Raw genomic sequence first — 19,098 nt, forward strand, 5'->3', positions numbered from 1 at the left:
GATGTGCAACAAACAATGCATGCGTATCATATAAATTTGTCAAGAAATGAAACAATTGAGTGTTCGCTATCATGAAATAAAATCTTCGTGATGCAATGACCGTTAGGGGGAGTAGAAATGCAAAAATCTACTCACTATATGCAAAAGTCAGAATTTCAATAAAAGAAGTTTAAAGACTTTACCTGGAACTTCGTGTGATGGCCGGTTGTTAGATGACATTACCATGGAATGTCGAACATAGCATAATCGCCATTAATGAAGTAGGGCGAATGCGAAGACATGTGACTTCTTTTGCAGCGCCAATAGTTGTAAGTCTCATTAGACTAAGCATCGATTGTTGTTAAATCTCGTTTTAACGTACCTCAGCGTACTCGTGTTATTTACAGGATCACGTGGTAAAGTACTGCATTTCGGTTGTTGTTGTTCTCCCGCTGACGGGATTAGCATCGTTGTTGTCGTGCCCATTTGTGTTTTCCCCAAGGCCTTGCCTCGAAAGTCGTGTGTGATGTACTTCGACGTCCACTAACGTATAGTTAAGTTTCACGTATAGTTGCGAAATAGACTTTCGTTCCACGTAGGTTACCTGCTCGGGTAATTAAAATAGCATAGACAATATAGATAATGATGTTTACCCGAGTTGTTAGTCACGGTTTCTAAGTGAGGACCTTTAATGAATTTCGACATAAGTTTTTCCAAAGGTCTTAAATGCATGTTATAAAACCCTCAAGGTTTTGCTTACTGTTTGTAATCATTTCGTGTAACGTGTATCAAACACAACACTTGTGTATATTTTAAAACCAAAATGCTGACTAATTGTTTTCGGCAACGGCTGGTGTCACACCCCAACCGATGGCGAAAACATCGTAGTGAGACGAAATAAATTGCTCGAGACATCATAACACTAATAATTGTGACAAGTATTTAAATAGTAAATCTCATTTCATTTCTAAAGAATAAATTACAAGAAATTGAAGTAAATACAACATCATGAATAATGAAATACAGTGCAATAAGAATACAAATTAAAGTGTGTATCTAAGCATCCTAATAGATTCCATGCATCACCAACATCATCGCTAAACCTGCACCATGTTTTAAAAAGCATAGTTCAATACAAAGGTATTGGCGAGTACACAAGTTTTAGACTCGTGTCATGTGTATAAAATGTATTTTCAATCCAACTTAGCATTTGGCATACAAGGTCAAACTATCATGCATAGCTAAAAGTCAAACCCAAGTGTCCACTAGTATAATAGCATCCCTCGATGTAGCAACATCGAGACCGTAAAGTCTGAATAATAGCATCCCTCAATATAGATATATCGAGACCGTAAAGAATATAACTTAACAAAACCCCGCCGGGTGGTGTGCTACTCCTATAGCGCTATAATTGTTAAGGCGGGTTAACAAATAGTATGAATTCTAGCGTGAACCTAAGCATAACAAAGCATGTATAACGACTGAATAAATTAAGCATGTTTGTGAATCGTGCATTTTAACAAGTAAAACATGTTGCACCCAAAGTGTGTAAGAAGGAAAATGGGTCAAGTGTATTCACATAATTGATAAGTCTTCCGATTATCCAAGTGTGGACGAGCGTATGAGATTGGGAGGATGGAACACCGAGGTCACCCTATATGGGCAAACACGGGTGCATGAGTAAACGGAATTTTAACGGAGAATTTGAAGTGGAATTTAAAGATTATCGAGTCGATGGGTAAGTATATATATACACATATATATATACACATATATACATATACATGTATATATTTTATATAGTTAAAGCAATAATTCTAAATTAAGTTTATCAAAAATATCATAGAAATGTTGTCAAAATAGATATACATTTACATCTATTGTTGTAAAATTTCATATGAATCCGATATGTTCGATTTTATAAATAAACGCGTGTCATTTCACGGACATTTTTTACGAAAAATGGGCAGAATTTCCTCTATTTTTGGACGATCCCGACAATAATAGTTGTCGATAACATTGACAAAATTCAACAATTATTCAAAGTTACATATAACATGTTGTCGATATAAAGTTCGGTTCTGCTATTAAAATAACATAAATAATAAAATGAACTTCGAGACATTTAAAATTTTACTAAACATCAAATTGTAACCGAACAAGTATGACCGTTGACCCAAGCTGTTGACCAGTTTTTGACTCGCTTGACCAGACCGAAACTTTGAACCGAGGATCTGCGTTTGACCCGGAGAACCCGAAACCCGAACTGGAGTCGGAGTCAAACAACCCAAACCGGAGCCCAGTCGGAACAGAGCTGAAATACAAAAACAATCACGTTGAATTGGGTTTTGAACAAAATACAGCCTGGATAAAAAAAAAGAAACTGAATTAAAGGCACAACCTCCACTCCTGTCGCCGGCACTACCACCGCCGCCGCATGACACCGCCAGCATCATCATCATTGGCCACAGCAGATCGTTACCGTGAAACTCGCCGGAAGAACAAAGCCACCGCCGCCTGTCCTCCGTGAGTGGCAGTGTTACCGCCGTCCGATCTCTTTCTCCGATCTCTGTTCTCTCTCCCTCTCGCTTGAGCTGTCGCTCACCATCACCACCTGACGGTGGTGGTCGTCTTCTATAATTGGTCGCCGGCTAATAAACAGGGGAGGGGTGGAGGTGTTTGGGGGTGTCATGCTGGTTAACCGGCGCCACTTCTTGTGGTCGCTGGTTTGGAAATTGCGATGGGGAGGAGAAGTTATGGTGCTTGTTGTTTGTCTTGAGAGTTTGTGGAGATGAAATGATCTCCATGTGTGTGTATTGAAGGAGATGAATACCCTGTGTTTATGTTTATTGAAGATGACATCTACAGAGAAAAAAAAGAAGAATTTGGAAGGGAAAGCATGATGTGTCGGCTGGTTAAAGTCAGGGGTTTAGGGTGTCACTAGACATAAGTATTTAGAGTTTAATTAGACCATGTGTAGTGGTAACAATTTATAATGCCTACACATGGGCATTATCTGATATGTGGCATCGTAGTCACACTTAGACATTATAGCAAAAGTGGTGTAGTGGGCATAATGCCCTATAATGCCCCTACCAATCATTAAACAAAAAAAAAAAAAAAAACAGAGTATTTTCTCATTGGCAAGTCAAACCCATTCAAACCTTCCACAATTGATATTAGGCGTTTTCATTAAAACGCCAAACCATTTTTTCCCCTATAATGCCCTATAATGCCCTATGTAATGGTGAAAGGGGCGTTTTTTGCCCTATAATGCCCCATAATGCCCCACTACACATGGTCTTAGTGGGTTGGGCTTGGGCCCAAGGCCCACAAGCCCAATCCCCGTATTTAGTGGCCCGAAATCCCTTGTGAACTCGTTTTTAAAAAAAATTCAAGCCCTCTGTAACCTCGTAAGATGATATTTTAGTATTTTAAAACACATAAAAAATATGGTCGGTTGTCGGTTGTTGGTTGCGTAAAATGCGTTGTTCTCTGAATACGTATTTTTTACTGTGATTCCAAAAATAGGGAAATGAATACATATTTTCTAAAAACGTGGAAATACGAAAATACGAGGCGTTACAGTCTCCCCTCCTTTAGAAAATTTCGTCTCGAAATTATTCAAGAGGAAGACTTGAAAGGATTTTGGCAACCAGAAGGGGTTTGTTTAAAAAATTAAGGTTTTAGAATTTAAGACAACGGAAAATAATTGAGGTATAAGGGTGAACGAAAGAATGCGAGTATAAGAATAGCTTAAGTATCGGATAGACGAAGGTAGCGTGTTAAGAATGAAGTCTCGTCGGGGATAATCGGATATAACGCGTTTGTGAGTTGCTTAAAGTTTGAATTAGGTCCAAAAGGTCAGCAAAACATTGAATTTCTCACGGCATGTTTTACGAAAGTTTGGTAACATGGTGAAAACACTTATATATAGGAAGTACCAACGGCGTATCCACCATGTTTTGAACACGTTACATCTGTTTCGTATTCGGTGTCATGTTACATCCCGTGTCTTACCATACACAGTAGTACACTCTATGGTTTCTCATACGCCCATCACTATAATACCGCGTGCACCCGCGATTATATTGATCGTCGCATGATCCGCATAGCTTGTACTAGTTGCGTATGAATTAAGGTATGCATAAATTTTGAAAATAAGATTGTGTGCATATAAAAATGCAACATATAAGCATCTTCGCGTTCCATATAGTATAAGACCAAGTAAGCGAATCCCTCGGGTTTCGCTCGCGTACAGGTGCAAGTGTATAAATTTTGAGTAACACGAAAAGTATGATCATGGTATAAGTTTAAACATGAACACGCATGTGAGCCTAAATGCAAATCGCCTGACAAAAGTATGATTACAAGTTTAAGCATAAAGTATATGAAAAATGAGTATAAATGTGAGTACAAACACAAGTATAAGTATAAACACAAGGTGCATGAGTATGAATACTAGTATAAAGGTGAACATAAGATGTATGAGCATAGATATGAAGGTGAATATAGATGTAAAACATGAAGGTTTAAGTATGAATAAAATATATGTGTATGAATATAAGTAAAAACAAAGTTGTATAAGTGTAAATGAAAACATAAAATGTATGAACATGAATATCAATATGAATGTAGTATAAACATGAATGTAAGTACAACGTAAATGTATAGTTGTAAGTGTATGTATAAACGTAAAACGTATGAATTTTGAATCATGAGTATAACATAAATGCGTAAGTGTGAACACAAGTGAAGGCATAAAATGTATAAGTATGGATGTAGGATATAATGATTTCGTTTATAGTATAAATCGAAATACACGTTTATGCGCGTAAAAGATTAAAAGTTTTGAGTATGAAAGAGAAAGGGAACGAGTGACCCGCGCGAGATTGTTGTGAGTTATTTACTAAAACGTGTAAAATGATATGCATATATAGTTGTTTACGTAAAAATTGAAGTTTAAATAGATTGAGTTGTCACGTAATATAAACTCTAGTTCGTGAATGTAAAGGGAGTATAAAACGTTTATTGGTTATGCGAAAAAGTACTTTGTAAAAGAGTGGAAATGCTACTATGGTTTCTGGAGAATTGATGTAGTTGAAAATTATTGTTTCACATGAAGTTTCCTTGCCCACGTGTTTTGAATTTAACTAACGTATCGAGCGAGGTTTTGAAAAGTTCTAGAGATTAATAAGTTTGCATCGTTTTAAGTAACCTCGTATTAGAAAATACTGAAACTTACCGATTCTCGTGAAAAAGTTGATCCTTAGAAATAGGAATTTGGTATATGAACTTAGTGATTGTTGAAAAGCGTGTTTTAATAAAATGTTTTATTGCTTTTGAGAGAAGTTTTCATAAACATTGAGTAATAGTTGTAATATTTTGTAGGTGTGTGCGAAAAGTTGGTCTGATTCCCAATTAAAATAGAAAATCTCTAGTTTAACGATATGTGATGAGCTTGTTTCAATAGTTATGTTGAATACAAAATTTCGTGGGCAATGGATGTAAGGAATGCCAAAAATGTCCCTAAATGACCCGTAAGTGAAAACCCGGACCCTTGAAACCCTAACGCACATGAAAAATCAAGAAAACAAGAAATATGGTCCTCGGGCGGGCCGCGTAAGGGTTAAGCATGGCCTTACGCGGGCCACGTCAACATGAAGTTTGACCGGATAAGCATCCGGGACCACGTGTTGTTCAGGTGGTGACCCTACTCGTGACCCATTAGACCTACACGTAGACTAGGCGACCATGCGGGCCGCGTAAGAGTTATGTATGGGTTTACGCGGGCCGCGTAAAACACAAATTCAGGCTATAAATAGCCAGTGCATGGGACTTTCATTCTGTTGTCGAAAACTTTTCACAAAAAGGAAGATAGACTGCTTAAAGCTATAATTTCACATAGAGAGGTGCTACCACGATACCGAGTATTAACTCAATCGCTGTTACGATTCAATGTCCGGTCGATTGAAACTGTCCAATGAATGTTTAAGTGCTGCCCACATTAGGGTTATACTTTGTCATTCGTCGTGAATTCGATGAATGTTAAGTATTGCACTTTGTCATTCGTTATGAGGGTTGTATCTCGTGAGTTATCGTAAATGTTGTATTAGTTACTGACCTAGTTCGTGTGCATTGTTGTTTAAATTAGGTTATCAGGCTTATCAGTAGGCTAAACTCTGCCCGTATAAACTTGCAATGTGAGTCATTCTCTTTTTATTAACAGTGTTTTTACAATACTCCAATTATTTTCAAAGTTATAATTACAGGGATTAAGTCGTGGTTATCTTGAATCACTGGCTAGTGGGGTATTGTGCACATTACTAATTTCTCACGGTTAGGCTAACGAATCCTAACCGTGATAATCATCACTACTTGGGTGAAAGGACCCAAACCATCATCACCAGAAGGTGACACGCCGCCGATAAAAATAAGATATAAGCCATTGTAATCGCTCTTATGCGGTAATTTATAGCTATGTGTCATTTCATCAAATGGAGTGACTCACCAGTATTTCCCCGCTGACAAAATATTTTTAAAACATGTTTCAGGTGACCTACTGTGAATCAAGGAAAAGTGCTACGGAGCACTCACAAGCTTGAAGTAGTGGCTCAAATAAATAAATAAACATGTTTTGTAAAATCAGGGAATTCTTTTGAAATTCCTTTATTGTAAATTACGGGGTTTATCCCGAATTATGAAATAAAATAATAATCGGGCATTTTCAAGTTTAAACGATCCTGCTAGACTTCCGCTGTAAACATAAATACCACATGTTTCTATCCCGCGGCTCCTGGACCGGGTCAAACCGGGGCGGGGGCCGTGATAGAAAAAGGTGGTATCAGAGCCACTGTTTAAGCCAATTAAGTATTTAGAAATACTTAATTTATCTAATTGCCATTATGTGATTTTGTGAAATTTTTAATTTGCAAAATTTTAACTTAGGGTTGTGTGCGTCTTCGTGTGTGCTAACAGCATGAATGAACTATCAGAAGCCCTTCAAAATTTTTCTATCCATAGCACAGATATGGATACCACTGGTACTACTACTGGGTACCAGGCGGATATCGAGGAGCCTATAGTGTTCAAAGCCCAACCTCAGGAGAAACCAAAAGTAGTGAAAAAGAAGCGGAGGTTTGTAGGTTGGAGGCGTGTACGCAGGAAGAAACCAGCAACACAGAAAACTATCAAAAAGGAAGACCCAAAAGATAAGGGAAAAGGAATAGAGACTAGGGAGAGTTCCAGGCAAACCCAGGGAATGCTATCCTGGGAGGAAGAGTTGGACTGTAAATTGGCACTTGGCGACATCATCAAACCTGCCGATGAAACTCTCTTTAATTACCCAGCTGAAGCCCTACTTCCTGTTAACCTAGAACCTGCCATTCCAGACCCCATTGTTCACCCTAGACCTCTACCAGGAGCACTGGAAGAATGGTGGACTACCGACTGGCAATTCCAGAACTTAATGAATAATCCTAATACCTTTTTCCCTTAGTTCGACCCGCAGGCTGTACCAAACCCACCAATGAGCAATGAAAATTTGGCTGAACTCCGCCACTATGGCAAGGAGCTGGTAGATGCCGGAAATAGGATTCGGGAGGTGGGAGAGCAGATCTCCTGGAAGTACGATGAGAGGGAACGTCGTTTCTGAATTACCAGCTAACAGGGATAGTATGGGGTGGGGTGGTTGTAGTTGTATAATAATAATAGTAGTAAAAATATAAATCCTGTAAAATAACTTAAAAATAAAACTTTGTAAGATAACGGGTGTGTATGGACGCATAATATAATATATAAAAATCGAATAGTCGCAAGGTCGACAATTTTGGCTATACGTGTTAGTGTGATTATGTGTGTTTTTGTGTTATTTGAATACTTGTTAATTTACAGTATGGGTAAGCAAAAGCTTTCGGACATCTATCGTCAACTAGATAGTGCCCAAAAGGATAAGGGAACCTCATCTCAATCAGATTCCTTAAAATATTCAGTAAATACTAAGGAAGGAATATTTATTCGTAAGGCACAGTTTGAGAACCCACTTACCACCAAGAAAAGAAATTGGATTATTAGAAAAAGCCACGAGAAAATAGGGACGTCCAATTCAAAAGAAGTGATAGTTAATAAGGAAACTCAGGAAATAGACAAAAACCCACCATGGAAAGATGAATTGGATGAAAAATGGGCAGATCTCTATATGTTAGCCACTACCGCAGTAAATCTTGATTCTTAATTAAGATAAATTGCCAAACCTAGACCAACCATGGAAGTTAGATAAATAAATAAACGTTGAGTATAATCGTCCTAGCTAAATTAAAATAATAATATATTTTGAATTCCAGTTGTAAGTTGTAATGGATATATATATATATATATATATATATATATAGGGTAGGGATCCTAAGAGAAGTCCACCCTATATGAGAAACTTGAGAAGCATTCTGGACCACACATTTTTCTAAGCCTTTCGTAATATACACATATGTATAGTTTAAAATTGACTATATACATATGTGTATAACTCAATATACATATATGTATATAGTCAATTTTAAACTATACATATGTGTATATTACGAAAGGCTTAGAAAAATGTGTGGTCCAGAATGCTTCTCAAGTTTCTCAACTAGCCTATCACTTCTCACATGATCCTTATCCTATATATATATATATATATATATATATATATATATATATATATATATATATATATATATATATATAGGGTAGGGATCCTAAGAGAAGTCCACCCTATATGAGAAACTTGAGAAGCATTCTGGACCACACATTTTTCTAAGCCTTTCGTAATATACACATATGTATAGTTTAAAATTGACTATATACATATATGTATATTGAGTTATACACATATGTATATAGTCAATTTTAAACTATACATATGTGTATATTACGAAAGGCTTAGAAAAATGTGTGGTCCAGAATGCTTCTCAAGTTTCTCAACTAGCCTATCACTTCTCACATGATCCTTATCCTATATATATATATATATATATATATAAGATCGTAGTATTTTCAATAAAGTCTGGTTGTACAGTTGTACCAAAATGTTTGTACTAAATAATAGTTTGTGATTGATACACATTCAGATGGAACACGCGGTTAATGAACCAGTTAATGAAGTTAATCAATCGGAACACAATAACGAGGATCACTTCCTAAACCGGCAAGACATAGAAAACATCGTTGCTCAAGGAATAGTTAATGCTATTCCAGCAATCGTCGATGCAGTAAAAAGTCCTGCTGAGCCTTCGCAAGCTCACCCCAGTAAACGCACGCGCGACGATAATTCCAGTAATAGTATTAATGGAGGCGGTAATAATGGAATTCAAGCCCCAGTATACAAAAGAATGAAAGCTGCAACACCTGGTTGCACTTACAAGGAATTTCTTGCGTGTAAACCAGCTGAATTTGCAGGCAATGAAGGGGCGACTGCGGCACTGCGTTGGTTAGAGAAAACCGAGGCAGTAATCAAAATAAGTAAATGTGACGAGGAGGATAAAGTTATGTATGCTTCTCACCTTTTCAAGGAAGAAGCATTAGAATGGTGGAACACGGTATTGCAAGCCACGGGAAGTGACTTGGCTTATGCCATGAATTGGGAAGAATTTAGGCAATTGATGGAAAGAAAATTCTGTCCCGAATATGAAAAAGAACAAATGGCAAACAAGTTCCTGAGCCACCGAATGGTGGGTGTGGACTGTCGAGGGTATACTTCAAAATTCTTCGAGTATGCCAGAATTGTGCCAACTCTGGCATCGCCAGAGCCGGTACTTATTTCTCGTTACATTTGGGGGTTGATTAGCGAGATTCGTGATATCGTCAAGGCTGCTAGACCCCGCACGATTGACGATGCGGTGGAATTAGCCAACACCTTGACCGACGGACTAGTACGCACGCGAGAAGAAAATAGAAGAAAGGAAGTGGCCCAAAAGATTACCCAAGGATTTCGTGTGGGTAATAGCAATAATTTCAAGAAAAGAGGAACCGGGCGATCTCCCACTGTTCCATTCTGCGGTACCTGCAAAAGAAAGCATTTTGGAAAATGCAAAGGGTACTGTAACTTCTGCAAAATTCCAGGACATCAAGAAGAAGATTGCAGGAAGAAGAAAGCGACAGTCTGCTACAACTGCGGAGAAGCTGGACATTTCAGGCCAGAATGCCCGAAATTAGTTAAACAAGCAGATAACAAGGCTAAACCTGTAGAAGGAACTACTAAAAAGAACGCAAGAGCCTTTCAATTGACTACGCAGGAAGTTGAACTAATTCCTGACGTCATAGCTGGTACGTTCTTAGTTCATAACGTTTATGCGAAAGTATTATTTGACTCTGGAACAAACCAAAGTTTTATAAATACTTCGTTCTGCCAAGCTCTTAATTTACCTTTAACCAACCTTAGGAAGATTTTTACAGTCGAAACGGCAGATGGGAATTCTGTTAACATAGATAAGGTTTTGCGAGAAGGAAATATAGAACTCTTAGGCCATAAATTTTCTGCAGACTTGTTACCTATGAATTTAGCCGGATTCGATGTGGTGTTAGGAATGGATTGGTTAGTAGCCAACCATGCTCGAATTCTCTGTGATAAAAATTCCATAGAAATCCATACACCCACAGGAGAATTAGTAATGATTACAGGAGATAAGCCACAAATGCCACTGAAATTTATTTCAGTAATGAAGTTGGCCAGTTATTCAAGAAAACAAGGAATGGCATATATGGTTTCGGTAGTTGTTAATACCAAAAGTAAGGAACTTAAGGATATTCCAATAGTATCAGAATATCCGGATGTCTTTCCGGAAGACCTTCCAGGATTACCACCCGATAGAGAAGTAGAATTCAGAATTCATCTAATTCCAGGAACTATACTGATAGCCAAGGCACCTTATCGGTTAGCACCCAATGCTAGAATTAAAGAAACAATTAGATGAACTACTAAGCAAAGGATTTATACAACCTAGTTCCTCTCCGTGGGGAGCTCCAGTGTTGTTTGTAAAGAAGAAGGATGGGTCGATGAGAATGTGTATCGATTATAGGGAATTGAATAAGGTTACAATTAAGAATCGATACCCATTACCTAGGATTGATGATCTTTTTGATCAATTGCAAGGAGCTAGATACTTTTCTAAGATAGATTTGCGCTCCGGATATCATCAATTGAAGGTACAAGAAGAAGACATACCTAAAACTGCTTTCAGAACTAGGTATGGACATTACGAGTTTACAGTTGTAGGATCGGGAAACGACCTAACGAGTCGATCAGAAGAGTGCTCAGACAGAATCAGAGGCGGAATTCATTGATTCTGTCTTTGTTTAGCTTCGTTTCACTATTAATTGTCTCTTGTATTGATAAGAAAGCTGTTACAAATGCAGAGACACTTCGACGGAGCTTCGCCGTCGGAAATCACAACTGAACTTCCACCCTATGATTTCGCTCATGATTGCCTTTCTATAGGCTTGGGATTTTGCTCGTAATGACATAGAATCAACAGGAGCGAAATCAACATTACATATATGAGCGAAATCAGCTTCCTACTAACTCGGGCGAAATCAGGATGATTAGAGGTTTTGCTCGAAATGACATCTTGTCATTTCGGGTGAAATCACCTTCAATTACATATTTCTTGATTTCCGTGCCCTATACAATCAACCCTAACCTAAGATTCGAACGAAGATGAAGTCGACAGACAACTGCACCAACAACAGTCATGCCCTTCGGACTAACCAATGCTCCTGCAGCATTCATGGACATGATGAATAGGATCTGTAAACCGTATTTGGATAAATTTGTAATCGTTTTCATCGACGATATACTTATTTATTTCAAAAGTCAGGATGAACATTGTGAACACCTGCATGCACTCTTAACTTTGTTAAGAAAGAAGAAGCTTTACGCCAAATTCTCAAAGTGTGAATTTTGGCTCCAAGAGGTGCAATTTTTGGGTCATATGGTGAATCCCGAAGGTATTCACGTAGATCCCTCCAAAATATAAGCAATCACCAAATGGAAGGCCCCGCAATCGGCTACGGAAGTTAGAAGTTTTCTAGGATTAGCTGGATACTATAGGCGATTTATTAAATATTTTTCTAAGATAGCTGTACCATTAACTAAGCTAACCTATAAAGCCGTAAAATTTGAATGGGGACCCAAGCAGGAGGAGGCCTTTTGGACTTTAAAGCAAAAGTTAACAAACGCCCCAATCTTAGCATTGCTAGAAGGAACAGAAGATTTTGAAGTCTACTGCGATGCTTCTGAGCTAGGATTAGGATGTGTGTTAATGCAACGCAAAAAGGTAATTGCGTATGCCTCAAGGCAATTGAAAAAGCACGAAGAAAACTATACGACTCACGACTTAGAATTAGGAGCGGTAATTTTTGCCCTAAAGATTTGGAGGCATTATCTGTATGGAAGTAAGTTTACTGTCTATACAGATCATAAAAGCTTAAGGTACATATTTGGGCAAAAAGAATTAAACATGAGGCAAAGAAGATGGATGGAAATTTTAAGTGATTACGACTGTGATATTCAATATCACAAAGGAAAAGCAAATGTAGTCGCGGATGCCTTAAGTCGTAAGTATCATGAAAAGCAAAAGCGAGTTCATGCTCTTAAATTAAATCTACAGTTAGATTTAATGGAACAACTGCAGAATGTTCAAGCAACAACAATCAAGGAGGATGCTGAAGGAATGAAAGGATGAATAAAAGAATTAGAGCAAGGAGCTGATGGGATTTGGAGATTCCACAAGAAGAGGATTTGGGTACCTAAATAGGGAGATTTAAGAAATAAGATTTTAGAGGAAGCCCATAAATCTAGGTATACCATGCACCCTGGAAATAATAAGATGTACCAAGATTTAAGAAATAATTTCTGGTGGATAGGAATGAAAAATGACATAGCTAAATATGTATCTAAGTGTCTTACTTGTTCGCAAGTAAAGGCAGAACATCAAAAACCTTCAGGGTTACTTCAACAATTAGAAATGCCTGTTTGGAAATGGGAACTAATAACCATGGATTTTGTTACCAAGTTGCCCAAAACCAGAAAAGGTAATGATGCGATTTGGGTAATCGTGGATCGATTAACTAAATCAGCTCATTTTCTACCCATAAATGAAACCTTTAGCATGGAAAGGTTAGCCAAGTTGTACGTAGACGAAGTAGTATCCTTACATGGAGTTCCACTCTCCATTGTATCAGATAGGGATAGATGTTTCACTTCACATTTCTGGACGAGTTTTCAAGAAGCAATGGGAACCCGATTAAATTTAAGTACCGCTTACCATCCCCAAACTGACGGACAAAGTGAAAGAACGATCCAAACCCTGGAAGACATGCTCAGGGCATGTGTAATCGATTTTGGTGGTAACTGGGATAACCACCTACCCTTAATTGAATTCTCCTATAACAATAGTTATCATTCAAGCATCGAAGTTGCCCCGTTCGAAGCACTGTATGGACGCAAGTGTAGAACTCCGGTTTGTTGGGTAGAAATAGGAGAAAGCACTGTATGGACGCAAGTGTAGAACTCCGGTTTGTTTGCATAAAACGTGAAGTTTAAATAGATTGAGTTGTCATGTAATATAAACACTAGTTCGTGAATGTAAAGGGAGTATAAAACATTTATTGGTTATGTGAAAAAGTACTTTGTAAAAGAGTGGAAATGCTACTATGGTTTCTGGAGAATTGATGTAGTTGAAAATTATTGTTTCCCATGAAGTTTCCTTGCCCACGTGTTTTGAATTTAACTGACGTATCGAGCGAGGTTTTGAAAAGTTCTAGAGATTAATAAGGTTGCATCGTTTTAAGTAACCTCGTATTAGAAAATTTTGAAACTTACCTATTCTCGTGAAAAAGTTGATCCTTAGAAAAAGGAATTTGGTATATGAACTTAGTGATTGTTGAAAAGCGTTTTTTAATAAAATGTTTTATTGCTTTTGAGAGAAGTTTTCGTAAACATTGAGTAATAGTTGTAATATTTTGTAGGTGTGTGCGAAAAGTTGGTCTGATTCCCAATTAAAATAGAAAATCTCTAGTTTAACGATATGTGATGAGCTTGTTTCAATAGTTATGTTGAATACAAAATTTCGTGGGCAATGGATGTAAGGAATGCCAAAAATGTCCCTAAACGACCCGTAAGTGAAAACCCGGACCCTTGAAACCCTAACGCACATGAAAAATCAAGAAAACAAGAAATATGGTCCTCAGGCGGGCCGCGTAAGGGTTAAGCATGGCCTTACGCGGGCCACGTCAACATGAAGTTTGACCGGATAAGCATCCAGGACCACGTGTTGACTAGGTGGTGACCCTACTCGTGACCCATTAGACCTACACATAGACTAGGCGGCCACGCGGGCCGCGTAAGAGTTATGTATGGGTTTACGCGGGCCGCGTAAAACCCAAATTCAGGCTATAAATAGCCAATGCATGGGACTTTCATTCTGTTGTCAAAAACTTTTCACAAAAAGGAAGATAGACTGCTTAAAGCTATAATTTCACATAGAGAGGTGCTGCCACGATACCGAGTATTAACTCAATCGCTGTTATGATTCAATGTCCGATCGATTGAAACTGTCCAATGAATGTTTAAGTGCTACCCACATTAGGGTTATACTTTGTCATTCGTCGTGAATTCGATGGATGTTAAGTATTGCACTTTGTCATTCGTTGTGAGGGTTGTATCTCGTGAGTTATCGTAAATGTTGTATTAGTTACTGACCTAGTTCGTGTGCATTGTTGTTTAAATTAGGTTATCAAGCTTATCAGTAGGCTAAACTCTGCCCGTATAAACTTGCAATGTGAGTCATTCTCTTTTTATTAACAGTGTTTTTACAATACTCCGATTATTTTCAAAGTTATAATTACAGGGATTAAGTCGTGGTTATCTTGAATCACTGGCTAGTGGGGTATTGTGCACATTACTAATTTCTCACGGTTAGGCTAATGAATCCTAACCGTGATAATCATCACTACTTGGGTGAAAGGACCCAATAGTGGTATGACCATCGTCACCAGAAGGTGACACGGCGCCGATAAAAATAAGATATAAGCCATTGTAATCGCTCTTATGCTGTAATTTATAGCTAGACTTCCGCTGTAAACATAAATACCACGGGTTTCTGTCCCGCGGCTCCTGGACCGGGTTAAACCGGGGCGGGGGCCGTGACAATGGATTTGTTAGGCCGACTAAGTTGACGAGTAGCATTTCGTAAAATTTTGAATATTGAGGAACAAGCATCTACGGAAAAGTAAAAAATTTCATGCGTGTGAGCTATATGAAAATAAATTGTAGGATAGGAAGTTCGTTTATATAAACAATGAATTTTGAAATAATTAGAGGTTTGACTAATGATGAATGATTTAGATATAAACATGATCGTATTTACATAATATAGTCTATTAAAAGAAAGCATTGGTAACGATCACCTAGGTAAGGGAATCACCCCTAATCCGTTGGTGAGGTTGTTGTAAGATGAGGAAAGAAGCAAAGTTAATCGTCAAGGTAAGGGAATCACTCCGATCTTGATGATATGTCTCCACTCGTCGTTGCAAAAGTGTAATTAAAATTTACGTGAAATTATGCATGCTGATAATGTATAATCGTATGAAAGTAATAGTATGGTGTATGCACAAAAATGAAATCTCAAAAATGGTTCCAAAATTGACAAAAGAGAGTCTCATTATAGAAGATCGAAAATAATAAAGCGTAAGTTTGATAAAAAGAAGCTTGGGTGGTTCCAAAACGGAACGTTAACTAACCAAAGTGGTCGAAGAGTCTTTTGAATTTGAGAGCATGCTTTGGCCTAATAGGTGAAATACCCTCGTCGACACGTCAGTTAACGGTATTTACCCTTCCGGTTATTACATGTTCCAATTCAATCGACAATTCGAGACTTGGCGGGATTTATAAAAATCAAGGAGTGGGACTAGTCAACGAGATGCGGGTTATCACCCCTAACTTGACGACTTCGTACCCTAAGTGGGGTTGTCACTCGTCGGGTCAAAATTAAATTTCGACACGTTGACGAGGGTCCATTAGAATTTAAATTTGAAATATTCATTAAGATGTGGATTTCACTCCTAACTTAACGGTGAATTTCGTTCAAAAATAGAATCAAGTGGGATGAGAGTCGTTTACCAATTTGTGGGTTTCACGCCTATTTTGGTAAACTCATCTCGTTTGTGTAACACGAGTGTTTTCGACTTTAAGAAAAATCGAGTAAAATGCCTTAGAAAAGGGCGTATGTTACAGGAATACACAAACAAGTATAAACACATAAGAAAAGAATATCAAGAATAGTACATAAAGAACGAGACAATAAAACAAGTATTAACACATAGAGAAATATGTCAAGAATAACACATAAAGAATCGAACAATGAAACACGCATTAACACATAATAAAACAAGTATTAAGACATAAGATTAACATGTCAAATAATACACATAAGTAACATATATGTTTTAAAAGAGCATAAATAAGAAACAAATAACGTATCATGTAGTAGTTTCATGCAAAACATAAGACTAAAGCTCTAAAACTGTAGACTAGGTTAAAGCATTCTTACTTTTTCCTAATTCCCTATAGTTATGGCTCTGATACCAATCTGTCACACCCCAATCGATGGCGGAAACATCGGAGTGAGACGAAATAGATTGCTCGAGACATCATAACACTAATAATTGTGATAAGTATTTAAATAGTAAATTTCATTTCATTTCTAAAGAATAAATTACAAGAAATTGAAGTAAATACAACATAATGAATAATGAAATACAGTGCAATAAGAATACAAATTAAAGTGTGTATCTAAGCATCCTACTAGATTCCATGCATCACCAACATCATCGCTAAACCTACAACATGTTTTAAAAAGCATAGTTCAATACAAAGGTATTGGCGAGTACACAAGTTTTAGACTCGTGTCATGTGTATAAAAAGTATTTTCAATCCAAAATAGCATTTGGCATACAAGGTCAAACTATCATGCATAGCTAAAAGTCAAACCCAAGTGTCCACTAGTATAATAGCATCCCTCGATGTAGCAACATCGAGACCGTAAAGTATGAATAATAGCATCCCTCAATATAGCAATATCGAGACCGTAAAGAATATAACTTAACAAAACCCGTCGGGTGGTGTGCTACTCCTATAGCGCTATAATTATTAAGGCGGGTTAACAAACAGTATGAATTCTAGCGTGAACCAAAGCATAACAAAGCATGTATAAGTATGGAATAAATTAAGCATGTTTGTGAATCGTGCATTTAACAGGTAAAACATGTTGCACCCAAAGTGTGTAAGAAGGAAAATGGGTCAAGTGTACTCACATGATTGCTAAGTCTTCCGATTATCCAAGTGTGGACGAGCGTATGAGATTGGGAGGATGGAACACCGAGGTCACCATATACGGGCAAACGCGGGTGCATGAGTAAACGGAATTTTAACGGAGAATTTGAAGTGGAATTTAAAGATTATCGAGTCGATGGGTAAGTATATATATACATATATACATATATATACATATATATACATACATACATATATACATATACATGTATATATTTTATATAGTTTAAGCAATAATTCTAAATTAAGTTTATCAAAAATATCATAGAAATGTTGTCAAAATAGATATACATTTACATATATTGTTGTAAAATTTTATATGAATTCGATATGTTTGGTATTATAAATAAACGCGTCTCGTTTCACGGACATTTTTTACGAAAAACGGGCAGAGTTTCCTCTGTTTTTGGACGATCCCGACAATAATAGTTGTCGATAACATTGACAAAATTCAACAATTATTCAAAGTTACATATAACATGTTGTCGATACAATTTATTTAAAGTTCGGTTCTGCGACTAAAATAACAACATAAATAATAAAATGAACTTCGAGACATTTAAAATTTTACCGAACATCGAATCGGAACCGAATAAGTATGACCGTTGACCCGAGCTGCTGACTAGTTTGACTCGCTTGACCAGACCGAAACTTTGAACTGAGGATTTGCGTTTGACTCGGAGAACCCGAAATCCGAACTGGAGTCGGAGTCAAACAACCCAAACCGGAGCCCAGTCGGAACAGAGCTGAAATATAAAAACAATCACGTTGAATCGGGTTTTGAACAAAATATAGCCTGGATAAAAAAAAAGAAACTGAATTAAAGGCACAACCTCCACTCTTGTCGTCGGCACTACCACCGCCGCCGCATGACACCGCCAACATCATCATCATTGGCCACAGCAGATCATTACTGTGAAACTCGCCGGAAGAACAAAGCCACCGCCGCCTATCCTCCGTGAGTGGCGGTGTTACCGCCGTCCGATCTCTTTCTCCGATCTCGGTTCTCTCTCTCTCTCTCGCTTGAGCTGTCGCTCACCACCACCACCTGACGGTGGTGGTTGTCTTCTATAATTGGTCGCCGGCTAATAAACAGGGGAGGGGTGGAGGTGTTTGGGGGTGTCACGCTGGTTAACCGGCGCCACTTCTTGTGGTCGCTGGTTTGGAAATTGCGATGGAGAGGAGAAGTTATGGTGCCTGTTGTTTGTCTTGAGAGTTTGTGGAGATGAAATGATCTCCATGTGTGTGTATTGAAGGAGATGGATTCCATGTGTTTATGTTTATTGAAGATGACATCTACAGAGAGAAATAAGAAGAATTTGGAAGGGAATGCATGAGGTGTCGGCTGGTTAAAGTCAGGGGTTTAGGGTTTCACTAGACATAAGTATTTAGAGTTTAATTAGTGGGTTGGGCTTGGGCCCAAGGCCCACAAGCCCAATCCCCGTATTTAGTGGCCCGAAATCCCTTGTGAACTCGTTTTTAAAAAAATCCAAGCACTCTGTAACGTCGTAAAATGATATTTTAGTATTTTAAAACACATAAAAAATATGGTCGGTTGTCGGTTGTTGGTTGCGTAAAATGCGTTGTTCACCGAATACGTATTTTTTACTGTGATTCCAAAAACATGGAACGAATACGTATTCTCTAAAAATGTGGAAATACGAAAATACGAGGCGTTACAGTTGGAACCCATATTCGAGTCTTAGGCGTTCTGTATGTGTTCGAGTCTTAATAATCTAAGTCCCTAGAGG

General features: G+C 37.8%; 2 long non-coding RNA genes across 3 annotated transcripts; both read right to left on the reverse strand.

The window, feature by feature from the left end:
- Positions 1 to 922: 922 nt before the first annotated feature.
- LOC110895913 lies at positions 923 to 18,704 on the reverse strand. 2 transcript variants are annotated; one of them, XR_002567444.2, is made up of 3 exons: positions 18,181 to 18,704; positions 17,329 to 18,093; positions 923 to 1,082 (listed from the first exon to the last, which is right to left on the reverse strand). It is a non-coding gene; the product is annotated as an uncharacterized LOC110895913 (long non-coding RNA). The 2 variants fall into 2 exon arrangements; XR_002567445.2 differs by lacking the exon at positions 923 to 1,082 and adding an exon at positions 16,693 to 16,854.
- On the reverse strand, positions 1,987 to 3,077 carry LOC110895914. The gene is made up of 2 exons (XR_002567446.2): positions 2,381 to 3,077; positions 1,987 to 2,293 (listed from the first exon to the last, which is right to left on the reverse strand). It is a non-coding gene; the product is annotated as an uncharacterized LOC110895914 (long non-coding RNA).
- Positions 18,705 to 19,098: the final 394 nt, after the last annotated feature.

This window comes from Helianthus annuus, chromosome 6 (genome assembly GCF_002127325.2).
Source record: "Helianthus annuus cultivar XRQ/B chromosome 6, HanXRQr2.0-SUNRISE, whole genome shotgun sequence".
NCBI classification, from domain to species: Eukaryota; Viridiplantae; Streptophyta; class Magnoliopsida; order Asterales; family Asteraceae; genus Helianthus; species Helianthus annuus.